This window comes from Schistocerca gregaria, chromosome 4 (assembly GCF_023897955.1).
Source record: "Schistocerca gregaria isolate iqSchGreg1 chromosome 4, iqSchGreg1.2, whole genome shotgun sequence".
Lineage (NCBI taxonomy): Eukaryota > Metazoa > Arthropoda > Insecta > Orthoptera > Acrididae > Schistocerca > Schistocerca gregaria.
Window position 1 is genome coordinate 267,473,039 of NC_064923.1, and position 16,433 is coordinate 267,489,471.

Consider the following 16,433-nt stretch of genomic DNA (forward strand, 5'->3'; position numbering starts at 1 on the left):
ACGGACTTCGGCAATTCCAGCAAAACAATACGACACCCCATACGGCCAGAATTGCTACATAGTATCTCCAGGAACACTCTTCTGACTTTGAACACTTACACTGTCCACCACACTCTCCAGACACGAATATTAATGAGCATATCTGGGATGCCGTGAAATGTGCTGTTCAGAAGAGATATCCGCCCCCTCGTACTCTTCCGGATTTATGGACAGCCCTGCAGGATTCATGGTGTCAGCTCCCTCCAGCACTTCTTCAGGCATTAGTCGAGTCCATGCCACGTCGTGTTGCGACACCCCCACGTGCTCCCGGGGGCCCTACACGGTATTAGGCAGGTGTACCAGTTTCTTTGGCTCTTCAGTGTATCAGGGGGAAGAAAGGTTTACCGCAAACCCTGAAGCCACAGCGTCAGTAATAAAGTAAGGTGACATAGTTTTCTGTAGAAAATGTGCCATTCTCCTCCACACAGGGAAATACAATTGAGATGTCACGATGATATTAACAGTTCATGACGATTCCGTCTCAAATAATATAAACGAAAAATAGAAAAACCGAACAGGATATATTAAAGCCTGTGGGTGAAAACCAATGCAGTGTCCACATGAAAAGAGTTGCTCGTGTGCAAGAGCATCTTTCGTATTATGTACTCTAAGGAAATCGATGAAACGGACAAAAAAGTTGTCCTTTATGCGATACATATCGTATACACTGACGGCTTATCAATTCGCTTGGAATTTACAATGCGTCGAATCCAGAAAAGGAGCGTAAAAGCAGTTTCTCCCTTTGGTGTCGAAATACTGGATCACTGACGATGATAATTAAGGCTCTCCAGGCCCAGAGAGAAGTATGCACTTTCCATCCCCTACTGGAACAGGGAGACACCATGTAAACATCCGCCTGGATGGCTATCGGGTGGCATGCAGCAGCATGAATCTGTGTTCACTTCAGATAATGGAAAGCAGAAATTTCCTACCAGGGCCTGTAGAGCTTGTGCTGCCAACGGAAAAAACAGTGAAACAATGTATATCTGCCAGTTCTGTATGGTTCCACTTCATAGAGAGAAATGTTTTACGTAATACCACACATTAGAAAAGTACTAGGCTCTACGTTACGTACAATATATGAAATAACTGTAGCTGTGATAGATAAATTCTCCTCGATAGATTAAAACAAAGAGCTCAGTAAGAATATCTGCGAATTGTTTACGTCTCTCAATGCAGAGTTTTTTTCCTTTATTGTTATTTTAATACCCATACAAACAGGTAGGCTGTCAGCGGCATGCTACGCCGCTCTTCAGCCACAGTGTTGACAATGACAGAACACAGGTTGGAGAGACAGAATGAACATAGTGACGGGCTAAAACATAGTGGTCACAGATACACAAAAAACACGGAGCCGTTCACACTCGATGATAACGACACCGAAAACACGTTGACACGGCACACAGAACACTGACGAATCCGATGGCACAAGTGAACGTAGAAGCGTGACGGCGGACACTAAAAACACAAAACGACGTCACACACACACGAGACACAGATGGCGATGATCTCCGGCGCGAAAGTCCACGTAGCGTGTGCGAGTCCGAGGACCTGCCAAGGGGGGAAGAAAGGTGAGGGGGGGAGAGGGTGGGGAGGGGAGAACAAAGATGCCAATGGCTGAGGAGATGGGAGGAGGGGGAGAGGGACAGGGGAGGGGAAGCCCGGAGGAGGGGTGGGGAGAAAGGGAGGAGGGAGGGAGGGTGCCCAAAGGAACAGACAGAGGAAGAGGGAGGGAGGATCAAAGTTGATAGGAGGGGTAGATGGAGGGGAGGAGGACATCATCAGGGAGGGGAGCTGCCGGAAGCCACCTTGGGAGAGGGTAAGGAGGGTGAAGAGATGGAGACCGGGTGGGACGTGGGAATACAGGCGCGGCAGCGGGCGGGGTTGGGAGAGGATGGGCGAGACAAGCGGGTGAGGAGGGTCGAGTTTGCGGGAGGTGTACAGGATCTGTATCCTTTCAAGGAAAAGGAGGAGGTGGGGGAAAGGAATGAGACCATACAGGATCCGCATGGGAGAGGGGAGACGGGTGCGATAGGCGAGGCGGAGAGCATGGCGTTCAAGGATTTGAAGGAATTTATAAAAGGAAGGGGGGCGGAGATCCAGGCCGGATCGGCGTAGCAGAGGATAGGGCGGATGAGGGATTTATAGGTGTGGAGGAGGGTGGAGGGATCCAGACCCTACGTACGGCCCGAAAGGAGCTTGAGGAGGCGGAGTCGGGAGTGTGCCTTGGCTTGGATTGTCCGGAGATGGGGGGTCTAGGAGAGGCGGCGGTTGAGGGTGGCGCCAAGGTACTTGAGGGTGGGAGTGAGGGCGAAAGGACGGCCATAGATGGTGAGATAGAAATCAAGGAGGCGGAAGGAAGGGGTGGTTTTGCCTACAATGATCGCCTGGGTTTTGGAGGGTTTGACCTTGAGCAACCACTGGTTGCACCAAGCGGTGAACCGGTCAAGATGGGATTGGAGAAGGTGTTGGGAGCGCTGCAGGGTGGGGGCAAGGGCAAGGAAGGCGATGTCATCGGCAAACTGGAGAAGGTGGACAGGGGGTGACGGTGGCGGCATGTCCGCCGTATACAAAAGGTACAGATGGGGGGAGAGAACGGAGCCTTGGGGCACACCAGCGGAGGGAAAAAAGGTGTAGGAATCTGTGTTATGGATGGTGACGGAGGAAGGACGGCGGGAGAGAAAGGAGCCGATCAGACGGACGTAATTAATGGGAAGGGCGAAGGTTTGGAGCTTGAAGAGGAGACCGGAATGCCATACGCGGTCATAAGCACGTTCGAGGTCCAGGGAGAGGAAGATTGCAGAGCGACGGGAATTAAGCTGTTCAGAAAGGAGATGAGTTAGGTGAAGGATGGCAGAAAGCCACACTGGGTGATGGGAAGGAGGTGGTGCTGGCGGAGATGCTGGTGGATGCGGCGGGTGAGGATAGATTCCAGGACCTTGCTGAAGACCGAGGTAAGGCTGATGGGACGGTAGGAGGAGACGGCGGATGGCGGTTTACCAGGTTTAAGGAACGTCAGGATATGTGAGGTTTTCCACAGGTCGGGGTAGTAACCGGTGGACAGGACTACACTGTAGAGCCTGGCCAGGGTGGAGAGGAAAGAGACAGGATCTTCACGAAGGTGACACGATCGTGACCAGGAGCGGTGTTGCATTTGGTGCGGAGTGTAGCAATGAGATCCTGTGTAGTGATAGGGGCATTGAGTTCTGTGTTTGCAATGTTGTCCAAGTACTGGAAACCAGGCGCTAGGGGAGGGACAGAGGTGTCATTTCGATCGCGGACATCCGGGAAGAGGGAGTAATCGAACTGGGGATCATCGGGGATGGAAAATACATGGGAGAGGTAGGAGGCAAAGTGATTGGCCTTACTAAGAGTGTCAGGGAGTGGGTGATCATCTTGGAGGAGAGGATAGGGGGAGGATTTAGTTCCGGTAAGGCGATGGAAGGCTGACCAGAACTTGGACGAGTTGATAGGTAGGGTGGCATTCAAACGGGTGCATGTCTGTCGCCAGTCCCGGCGTTTCTCGGCCGCGAGCAAATTACGAATGTGTCGCTGGAGTTTCCGGCGGCGTCGTAGTGTGTCCGGGTCACACGTGTGGAGGAAGGCACGGTAGAGACGACGGGATTCACGGAGGAGGAGGTTGGCCTGTGGGGGTAAGGGAGGACGGTGGGGGTGGATGGCGACAGTAGGGACGTGGGCCTCCACGGCCTCAGACAAGGTCTGTTGGAGAAAGGAGGCCGCATGGGTTACATCGTCAGGGTGGCGGTAGGTGAAGGGGTGGCTGTCGACCTGGGTGGAGAGGGTATCCCGGTAGGCATTCCAGTTGGCTCAATGCAGAGCTAAGTGTAAAGTAAATTTTATTACGAAGGAACATATCAACAAATGGGCACTGCAGACATAGTTACTTATTAAGTTTGTTTGTGATATAATTGTTATACAAGAATATGATGATTATAATTTTTAAATGTAACTACTGGCCATTAAAATTGCTACACCATGAAGATAACGTGCTACAGAGGTGAAATTTAACCGACAAGAAGAAGATGCAGTGATATGCAAATGATTAGCTTTTCGGAGCATTCACACAAGGTTGGCGCCGGTGGCGACACCTACAACGTGCTGACATGAGGAACGTTTCCAACCCACTTCTCATACACAAACAGCAGTTGTTGTGATGCCTCGTGTAAGGAAGAGAAATGCGTACCATCACGTTTCCGAGTTTGATAAAGTTCGGATTGTAGCCTATCGCGCTTGCGGTTTGTCGTATCACGACATTGCCGCTCGTGTTGGTCGAGATCCAATGACTGTTAGCAGAATATGGAATCGGCGGGTTTAAGAGGGTAATACGGAACACCGTGCTGGATCCCAACGGCCTCGTATCACTAGCAATCGAGATGACAATCATCTTTTCCGCATGGCTGTAACGGATCGTGCAGCCACGTCTCGATCCCTGAGTCAACAGATGAGGACGTATGCAAGACAACAACCATCTGCACGAACAGTTCGACGACGTTTGCAGCAGCATGGACTATCAGCTCGGAGACCATGGCTGTGGTTACCCTTGACGCTGCATCACACACAGCAGCGCCTGCGATTGTGTACTCAACGACGAACCTGGGTGCACGAAGGGCAAAACGTCATTTTTTCGGATGAATCCAGTTTCTGTTTACAGCATCATGATGGTCGCATCCGTGTTTGGCGACATCGCGGTGAACGCACATTGGAAGCGTGTATTCGTCATCACTATACAGGCGTATCACCCGGCGTGATGGTATGGGGTGCCATTGGTTACACGTCTCGGTCACCTCTTGTTCACAGTGACGGCACTTTGAACAGTGGATGTTACATTTCAGATGTGTTAGGACTCGTGGCTCTACCCTTCATTCGATCCTTATGAAACCCTACATTTCAGCAGGGTAATGCACTACCGCATGTTGCAGGTCCTGTACGGGCCTTTCTGGATACAGAAAATGTTGGACTGCTGCCCTGGCCAGCACAATCTCCAGACCTCTCACCAACTAAAACGTCTGGTCAATGGTGGCCGAGTAACTGGCTCGTCACAATATGCCAGTCACTACTCTTGATGAACTGTGGTAACGTGTTGAAGCTGCATGGGCAGCTGTATCTGTACACACCATCCAAGCTCTGTTTGACTCTATGCCCAGGCGTATCCAGGCCGTTATTACGGCCAGAGGTGGTTGCTCTGGGTACTGATTTCTCGGGATCTGTGCACCCAAATTGCGTGAAAATGTAATCACATGTCAGTTTTAGTATAATATATTAGTCCAATGAATACCCGTTTATCATCTGCATTTCTTCTTTGTGTAGCAGTTTGAATGACCAGTAGTGTACTTTGCAATTATATCACGATTGCAATTTATAAAAAGTGGTACTTTTCTGCATGTATTAAAAAATATTGATTCATAATGTGGAGAAACATTTTATGTTCAAACTCAGAAAGTTTAAAATAAATCATTTGCAAAATTTGGTTATGCTTACTTGCAAATACAAAACAGCTAGCCGAGAAAAATACCGTGTTTCAAACGACTGTTCCGATAGGAGACTAGAGGATCTGCAAGACAGTTACGCAGTGTGGGCTGCTTGCAAATCAGGCAGCACGCAATACCCCTCCACTGCGATAAATTGGAACGAAACTATCCGGTCCTTAATGCTTTAATACTGTAGTCAATAAACAAAATGTAGGATTTTGGGCTACCGAACGTCTAGTGACCTTCCATGAAAGGGACAATTACGGTCAAAAAGTGTCTGGGCTGCCATATTAAGCCACGGTTTAACTGGATCTTTCTTTATCGAAGAAAAGATCAGTCCTGTACCGCAAATGGGCATGTTGTGAAACCAGTTCCTTCCTGCACTTTATGCCACTGGACTTTAATTGTACATGTAGTGGTTTTCGCAGGATGGAGTCCGTCCACATATAGGCAATTTTTTTCTCGACTTTCTGCATGAAACTTTTGGTGGAAGAGTGTTGTCTCACCGCCTTTCTCAGCGTCTTCAATGTGGGCAAAGTTGGCCATCTCACAGCCCCGTCATAAATTCTTCCGATTATTTCCTGTGGGGATATTTAAAAGAAGAAGTCTTCCGTCAGCATCCTCGAGATCTAGTGGGACTCAGAGCCCTAGCAATGGAAGTGTGCAACACAATTCATGAAAATCTGTGCCGACGAGTAGTACGGAATATGAGTGTCCGTCTTGAGCAGCTACGACGGCAAAATGGTGGCCACACTGAACATGTTGTCCATCGATGTAAATTCTCCATGAGTTTGTGATTCTATGCTCTTGTGGTTTGTAATGTAATACGTCATAGTATTCAAATAAATGCAAGTATAAATGGTTCAACTTTTTTTGTACTTCGACATAACTTACATCAAGGACTGAATAAATTTGAAATGTTTATTTGACACCACAAACGGTCGTCAAGCCCCAGTAACGAAAACAATAAAATGTTTAAAATGTTAGATTACTAGTTCCGACGCGCTGAGTTGTCATTTTCAAATGTAATCGCGAACCTGGAAAACTGCATTAATAATTACAACCACACTTCTTTCATATATTACGAAAAATACACTAAAACCAGTAAACTGAAGCAAAGGTGGCAGAAACGGGTCACAAGACGTCATGACAGTTTTTTGTTGATCAGTTATTTCACACCTTAATGCAGTGTAAATGATAACCGCATAGGGATGAAAGATATTATACAGTCTTGCATTACATCCTGCAGTGATGAAACGATAATTTTGCAAACAAAGGCTTACATGTAGTAATCTTATAACGTGCAGCAAGCCCAAAAATTAGAACACAGCATGCGGTCGTACTGCGTTCTGCTAATGAAATCTTACAAAGACGATGCACTCCCATTTGGTCTTGTTTTAGTCCCAAATGGGACACAGTGCTGTGTTCTATTTTTGGGGCTCGTTGCACGTCATAAGATTACTACGTGTGAGCCTTTGCATAATGATCGTTGCATCACTGCAGGATGTAATGCAAGAGTGTATAATATATTTCATCCCTATGCAATTGTCATGTACAGTGCATTAAAGTGTGAAATGACTTGTTGTTGTTGTTGTCTTCAGTCCTGAGACTGGTTTGATGCAGCTCTCCATGCTACTCTATCCTGTGCAAGCTGCTTCATCTCCCAGTACCTACTGCAACCTACATCCTTCTGAATCTGCTTAGTGTACTCATCTCTCGGTCTCCCTCTACGAGTTTTACCCTCCAAGCTGCCTTCCAATGCTAAATTTGTGATCCCTTGATGCCTCAAAATATGTCCTACCAACCGATCCCTTCTTCTAGTCAAGTTGTGCCACAAACTTCTCTTCTCCCCAATCCTATTCAATACCTCCTCATTAGTTACGTGATCTATCCACCTTATCTTCAGTATTCTTCTGTAGCACCACATTTCGAAAGCTTCTATTCTCTTCTTGTCCAAACTAGTTATCGTCCATGTTTCACTTCCATACATGGCTACACTCCAAACAAATACTTTCAGAAACGACTTCCTGATACATAAATCTATATTCGATGTTAACAAATTTCTCTTCTTCAGAAACGCTTTCCTTGCCATTGCCAGTCTACATTTTATATCCTCTCTACTTCGACCATCATCAGTTATTTTACTTCCTAAATAGCAAAACTCCTTTACTACTTTAAGTGTCTCATTTCCTAATCTAATTCCCTCAGCATCACCCGATTTAATTTGACTACATTCCATTATCCTCGTTTTGCTTTTGTTAATGTTCATCTTATATCCTCCTTTCAAGACACTGTCCATTCCGTTCAACTGCTCTTCCAAGTCCTTTGCCGTCTCTGACAGAATTACAATGTCATCGGCGAACCTCAAAGTTTTTACTTCGTCTCCATGAATTTTAATACCTACTCCAAATTTTTCTTTTGTTTCCTTTACTGCTTGCTCAATATACAGATTGAATAACATCGGGGAGAGGCTACAACCCTGTCTCACCCCTTTCCCAACCACTGCTTCCCTTTCATGTCCCTCGGCTCTTATTACTGCCATCTGGTTTCTGTACAAATTATAAATAGCCTTTCGCTCCCTGTATTTTACCCCTGCCACCTTTAGAATTTGAAAAAGAGTATTCCAGTCAACATTGTCAAAAGCTTTCTCTAAGTCTACAAATGCTAGAAACGTAGGTTTGCCTTTTCTTAATCTTTCTTCTAAGATAAGTCGTAAGGTCAGTATTGCCTCACGTGTTCCAACATTTCGACGGAATCCAAACTGATCCTCCCCGAGGTCTGCATCTACCAGTTTTTCCATTCGTCTGTAAAGAATTCGCGTTAGTATTTTGCAGCCGTGGCTTATTAAACTGATAGTTCGGTAATTTTCACATCTGTCAGCACCTGCTTTCTTTGGGATTGGAATTATTATATTCTTCTTGAAGTCTGAGGGTATTTCGCCTGTCTCATACATCTTGCTCACCAGATGGTAGAGTTTTGTCATGACTGGCTCTCCCAAGGCCGTCAGTAGTTCTAATGGAATGTTGTCTACTCCGGGGGCCTTGTTTCGACTCAGGTCTTTCAGTGCTCTGTCAAACTCTTCACGCAGTATCGTATCTCCCATTTCGTCTTCATCTACATCCTCTTCTATTTCCATAATATTGTCCTCAAGTACATCGCCCTTGTATAAACCTTCTATATATTCCTTCCACCTTTCTGCCTTCCCTTCTTTGCTTAGAACTGGGCTGCCATCTGAGCTCTTGATATTCATACACGTGAAATGACTTATCAACCATAAATTGTAATGACGTCTTGTAATCCGTTTCTGTTGCCTTTGCTTCAGTTTACTGGTTTTTGTGTATTTTTAGTAACATGAGAAAGAAGTGTGGTTACATTTGAAAATGACAATTCAGTGCGTCGAAACTAATAATGTAATCTCTTAAAAAAAATTATTGTTTTAGTGACTGTGGCTCGACCACCGTTTTTGGTGTCAAATAAACATTTTAAGGTTTAACATCTATTGTGCCATCCTACATATAGTTCCACTGCAAATTTATTATCGCTTTCGAAGATTTTCTTTTTTTATCAAGCTCCAGTTTCGTTTTTGTTTGAATTTATTTCTTTGGCTGTATTAACGTGTGAGTCCAACACCAAAAATAATGAGAAAGCAGTTCAGGACTGCATAAAACCGTTTTTGCAAACGCCAACCGTCCTTAACCCATCACTGGGCGCAAGAACTATCAAATTATTATTGTTTTGCACATGTTGCATGAGCGCGTAAGGAAACCAGGCGAAGACGACTACGAAATTTGAAAGAAAACATCAACACCGCAATTTTGCTGGACACCCGCTGGTAGGTACGTTGTGGATCGCACTAGTTAAGATAACCCCCAAAAAATTGTAGGTAACACAGTAAACATAAAGAGCAGAGGCCAAATAGTGACAATACGAGAGACTAACAGCATGAAATGCATTGGTGTTTCAGTGAAGAAAAATGCACCATGTGTACATGGAGCTACAAAAACCGGATTATGTAAACCTGTTTCCCAATACCGCTTCTGATTAATCATGTAAACACCCCAAAATTGGTTTTGGAAATTCGGTTTTCCGCTTTCACAATCGACTTTTGCCCCCATGTAAACGCACAAGTGTTTTTGTAACGTGCTCTTGTTTGCAAAAAGTTATGGTTAATGTGGACACGGCGACATTTTGTAGAGGTGGAATAAGTAGAAATATTAGGCTGAGCGTGAAGCTGTCTCCCTCTAGTATTTGATTGATGAGAAACAACGGATTCCAAAATTCAGCTCTCGTCACCCGGAAGATGTGTCGCATGTAAACTCCGTCCGGACCCAGTGAGCTCACTATATGGACCTGTACCTGAGGTTATGGCTGTGCCATCTAGCGACAAAATCTGGAAGTATCTCAAGAAGCGCTCCATCGCTGCGCCGTAGATCGTGTATGTTTTGTTTCTAAACTTACTTTTTAATCGAGTATGAATTTTATACAAACTGCGCCACGAATGCCATTAATTTATGCTATTTTGAAGATACGAGTATTAATATGACAATCATTTTCTATTTGCTCTGTTTCCGTTCCACACTACATTTTATTTTAAAATTCGCGATTGGTCGTATTAGTTTTCACTCATACCACTACCACTCTGCTATTTTGATATCTATATACACGATGCATTATACAATTTTTCTGTGGCATCATTATCTTTTCATAGATGTTAGCCAGCGATATTCTCTCATTCTGTGTGTTTTCATTTCTTTTACGTGGAAGTTAGCTGCATTGGTGCTATTGTAGCAGTAATTATTAAACAGTAACAGATGCTTATTGCAATTAGGGCAACATGTGGTATAACAATGACAAAGGCGAGATTTTCTTCCCACATAAAACGTATAATATTATCATTGTGCTTCAAAAACAAAGACAGGATAAGATTACGCGTGGTGAGGATTAAAAGTTTTGGCTTCACAATGACAGGGGCCTATGTCTACACAACTAGCATCGGTCTCCCTAAAAGATTTCAAATGGCATTCCGAACAGGGATCTCTTCAAGCACAGACTAAGCAATGGAGTTCGCACGGGTAATGCTCGAAAATCTGAGGTGACAGGGGATTATAAGTTCAAGTGGAGATCCTATGATACATTTTATATAGGTTATAAGCGCAAGTCCTTCTCCATTAGGTTCAGGGAGCGTGTTAGTGAAACTAACAGAACAGCGTTTGCCCTGCATTTAAAGAACGAAGGACACGTAGTGGGGACGATACAAGAAACTCTGGAAGTGTTCCACCAGTTGAATACTCTTGAAAATTAGAAATTTATAGGAATTAAAACAAAGAATCAGATTAGGTACTCAACGAGAAAGTAGATTTTAGATACAGTGTGTTTTTTTCCCATGTTTAGGCAAAGACTGTAGTTACTAATGTCCTGGGAACGGAATACCAACTCCTGTTGTGGAGTGTGTATTATAGCGTAAATAGATTTAACCAGTTGGTTAACGTATGTCACGGCACAATGACATCATGTGTTTTACGCCGTTTTGGGCCTGTTTCGCACCATGGGCTATTGTATAATATTCTGGTTACTCTGCAATATGAGGAGCAGAGCTTCCTACACTAGTTACATAGCCACTTCCATGAATTGGCTTTTGTCCCTTTACAATGAGTTAAGGACTAAAATGTACTTTCTACAGCCAGGTTTCGAATCATATGCTGCCCATGTAGCAGTTAATAGTTCGTCTAATGTGGTTTTTCATTTGATTTGCACCTAATGGATTACTATAGGTCAGAGTTTAGTTGACGATGTACTTAAGTGATTATAACGAAATGGTAATCATTCTTAAAGTCAGTTGGCTTCTGCTTATCGGCGACTTATAAGGCTATCGGATTACTGTATTTTGTTCTTGGTACGAATTTGCGCACACTATGATTTTCGATGCTTTAGTAATGACTGTAAAAATTTTGCTTATTGGAAGAACGAATGTAAACACCGTCACTACTGTGGTTTGTAAGTTGCAGCTGGGAAACCTGTTTTCTTAGGTATTATGGAAATGTATGTAAAATAATGCATAACTGTTGAGCCGATTTCCTATGGATAAATTTCGTTTCATTAGGTACCGCACTTTATTCATGTGCAATGCATAGTTATATGATTACTGATAGTAGTCAATTGTACTGTAGCATCAACTACAAGTGCCGTCATTGTCTTATGCAGCGCAAGAATACTTTAGTGTATTTCTAGCCAATTGATATTGCAAAGGGAGTAAGTGCCATCATTTATGCAACGTACATAGCAGTTTGTGTTGACCTATAAGTAGAGGTCTGCGCGGATAAGAAGAGTGCAATCCGCATCCTCATATATTTACGTTTTGATTGAGTAATTACTAGCAATAGACAGTGGTACTTAGAATCATCATATGTAATGACATATTTATTGTTAGGGTGCCATTTCTATGACAACTTAACTACTTTTGACTTCTTAAATCACAGGAAATGCTCTATGCCTACTCTAAAGCAGACCATTCCAAACAGGAAAGCCTTGGCGCTCCGGAGCACACACAGTAGCGGCTCGGATCTCCTAAGATTGGAAACGCTATTTAAAAAAATAAAATTCAATGCAATAGTATTAAATGATGAAAATACGTGTGTAGAAACAGTTATACTTCGCTGCTCTTCCGCCAAGGCAGCTGAAAATGACGATGGTTTTAAACTGTTACTATCACATTTTAAACAGTTACTAGCATATTGCATCATTTACCGACAGTTGTTTTGTACTCACTGCTTGGATGTGTCAAATTTTGAAGCCATTCAGGTGAGCTGATGATTATATTATAGCTTACGCTTTCAGTCCTCGTCATTTCCAGGTGAAAATATTTACAGTATTAGGCCTACACTGCAAAACGCTGGCGCACCTGTGAAAAAGTTAAACTGCCAGCAATGATTGACGTTCTCTGGAAGAAATAATTCGTCTTCTACAAAATCAGTGGTTATAGAAATTAGGAGTCCATTTAGCTTTAGGTAAAAATGCGATTGAAATCTCGAACCTCACCTTTTGGCTGATTGATCGAATTAAGACCTAGCGATAAATGAAATACCTGTTTCATTCTCAACTAAACAAAGTTTTTCACACTTTAAAACATCTTCAACGTTGGTCTAAGTTACTAAGACAAAATTTGCAGTAGATTTCGCAGTTAATACTTTCATTGTTAAAAAATATTTTTTTTCAGAGTTTAATGGAACTGCAAACGATTTCAAGATGTCTATATAAAAACCACTGTCCCTTAACTTCAAATGTTAGGCACTGTTCCCTGTTAAGCAATACCGAGTTACAGTTAAAATGTACAATTTTGTTACGAATTTCAGCCCTTATCTGTACTAATTTGCTGGTAAATTAAAAGACACATTATTATTTTGGATGATTTGAATATTTTGTAAGTTTTCAATGTGATCAGAATAATCTTTCACAGGCTATCGCAGTCACAGCTTGTTGGTGGTCGTGAGCTGTAGTTCGAAGTCCCACTTGTAATTAATTACAAGGCACGCCGTGCCACCGCTCCGGCCGGGCTGTTTCACTGTTCACAAAGAGCGACAATGCTCGGCAGCTGCAAATGTTACTGTAGTGCACGCTAAAATTTAGGTAGGCACTTATGAGGTCATCATTACCTAGTTTAATAATATTGACGGGTTACCTGTTGAATGTTCTTGTTGCGAAGAGTAAAAACTTAAAATTGACCTCTTTAATACGAAAATTACAACAAAACAAATTGCTTGTTAAATATTTCCTTCTTTTACCTAATACTACTTAAAGGTTCTTGTTGGGAATAGTAAAAGCACTAACAATACACCAAGGACATTCTTTACTATAAATATTACAATAAAAACTCACAGGCTTCAGATTAAATATTTTCATCTTCTGCTTGCTTCTGATTCAAATTCTGTAAGCCGGCCGCGGTGGTCTCGCGGTTCTAGGCGCGCAGTCCGGAGCCGTGCGGCTGCTACGGTCGCAGGTTCGAATCCTGCCTCGGGCATGGATGTGTGTGATGTCCTTAGGTTAGTTAGGTTTCAGTAGTTCTAAGTTCTAGGGGACTAATGACCACAGCAGTTGAGTCCCATAGTGCTCAGAGCCATTTGAACCAAATTCTGTAAAAGAAAGAATCAGATGAAAAAAATTGTAACTAATTCAGATAAGCCCAAAAAACACAGTGAAGTAAGAGAAGCTGTACAAGTACCTTTTTACTTTGGAAAATTACTATGCAGGAACATGATGTCATCAATCGTCTGTGGCTTCAAAGACGTGCGTCGGTCCTGCATTATTTGTCCCGCAGTAGAGAAGCTTCTCTCAGATGGCGCGCTGGACGCTGGAATGCAGTGCACGAAGTATGCAAGTTTGGAAAGACGCGGATAGACGTTTTCACGTCCATGCCACCAAGCTATCAGGTCGATGCCTTCCGAAAATTGGACTTTATCATTCGTATATCTGAGAATTTCGTCTGACGCAAAGTCAATATCTCTCGTCGATTCGTCTTCTGAGGAATCTTCAAATTCATTAAAAAGTACGTCAGACTTCTGTTTTTTTTCTTTTTTTTTCAGGCATTCCAGATGTTGTTTCCTCCTTATCTTTTAACTGCGGACAATTTATCGCATCATAACTTTTCGCTTCCTTTAAAACTTCATCTTTTTCGGCACTGCTAAGAAATTTTAGGTTTTTATATTTTGGATTCAAAAACGTTGCAAGTTTATGGGTTACTTTTATGTCCCATTTGCTGATTAAAATAGATCTGGCTGTACTCTTTAAATCTATCATAAATGGGCTGTCGCCATACTTTTTTCAAGGAAGGAGAGAAGTTTTAACTTCCACAACACACACAAATAAAGCGTAGGGGTTTTGGAGGCTTTGAGATCACAAGAAGCTATTTTAAATGTTGTCAGAAAGGTTATTATATTTTCCAACATCCTCTTGTCTATAGAATCAATCAAATTATCTTGATTTTTCTCCGACAAAATTGACAGAACTTCAAACCATTGTGAATTAATAGCCTCAAACATATCCAATTTGCTGTTCCATCGTGTGTCTATATCTCCTTTCAATGACTTCTGAAGGCGATTCTGAAGACCAGATCTTTTAAAGAAAGTTTTGATAGCTCAATAGGAATTTATTAGTCGCTGCACGTCACTCTTCTCATCATTCGCGCCTCCTCGAGTCGTGTGCTCCAGCACAGTATTAAGCAATGTGTGCTGAGCACGAGAGTCTCTTGTATTGGCGAAGTGCTGCCACAATATTTGGACCTCTATCCGCAACGAACACGATGTTATTCACAGCACTGAATAAATCGAACGACCGTAGTATCTTAATTAATTCAAGTTTAATGTTTTCTCCTGTTTTTTTTTTTTTTTAAATCTCACTCTCAAAATTTCTGGTGCACAACACTCGATCCTCAAGTTTCACTTCTTCATAATTAACATAATGTGCATCACTCCCATATAGTTTATTTTACGGTACGAATCAGTCCATAAATCGACAGTTAGTGCTCCACCTATATCTCTGAATATATTCTTCACTTCTGAGGGGTCAGTTTCACGCAGACGATCGGCCGTTTCCTTCAAATTTCTGGATATGGTGGTTGGATGAGGTAGCAGTTCCTTAGCACTCACTGCACCGTACTTCGCCCCCACATCAATAAGAAACTGTGCTGTCTCGAGAAACCCAGATCCACGTGCAACTTCGAATGGTAAAATGTCTATGCTGACAAGATTGGTAAGTTTTCTGTCGCGGCTGTCTTGAAATTTGTCGGAACTTCAGGAACTTTCACGTCTCTCTTGGTATTTAAATAAGTAAGTATGCTATTTTGTCCAGCCTCACACGAATGTTTTAGCAAATCTGAAGTTCCACTTTTGTGTCCAGTGTAGGAATATACTTTTTTACATGCAAAACAAGCCACTATATACACTCCTGGAAATTGAAATAAGAACACCGTGAATTCATTGTCCCAGGAAGGGGAAACTTTATTGACACATTCCTGGGGTCAGATACATCACATGATCACACTAACAGAACCACAGGCACATAGACACAGGCAACAGAGCATGCACAATGTCGGCACTAGTACAGTGTATATCCACCTTTCGCAGCAATGCAGGCTGCTATTCTCCCATGGAGACGATCGTAGAGATGCTGGATGTAGTACTGTGGAACGGCTTGCCATGCCATTTCCACCTGGCGCCTCAGTTGGACCAGCGTTCGTGCTGGACGTGCAGACCGCGTGAGACGACGCTTCATCCAGTCCCAAACATGCTCAATGGGGGACAGATCCGGAGATCTTGCTGACCAGGGTAGTTGACTTACACCTTCTAGAGTACGTTGGGTGGCACGGGATACATGCGGACGTGCATTGTCCTGTTGGAACAGCAAGTTCCCTTGCCGGTCTAGGAATGGTAGAACGATGGGTTCGATGACGGTTTGGATGTACCGTGCACTATTCAGTGTCCCCTCGACGATCACCAGAGGTGTACGGCCAGTGTAGGAGATCGCTCCCCACACCATGATGCCGGGTGTTGGCCCTGTGTGCCTCGGTCGTATGCAGTCCTGATTGTGGCGCTCACCTGCACGGCGCCAAACACGCATACGACCATCATTGGCATCAAGGCAGAAGCGACTCTCATCGCTGAAGACGACACGTCTCCATTCGTCCCTCCATTCGCGCCTGTCGCGACACCACTGGAGGCGGGCTGCACGATGTTGGGGCGTGAGCGGAAGACGGCCTAACGGTGTGCGGGACCGTAGCCCAGCTTCATGGAGACGGTTGCGAATGGTCCTCGCCGATACCCCAGGAGCAACAGTGTCCCTAATTTGCTGGGAAGTGGCGGTGTGGTCCCCTACGGCACTGCGTAGGATCCTACGGTCTTGGCGTGCATCCGTGCA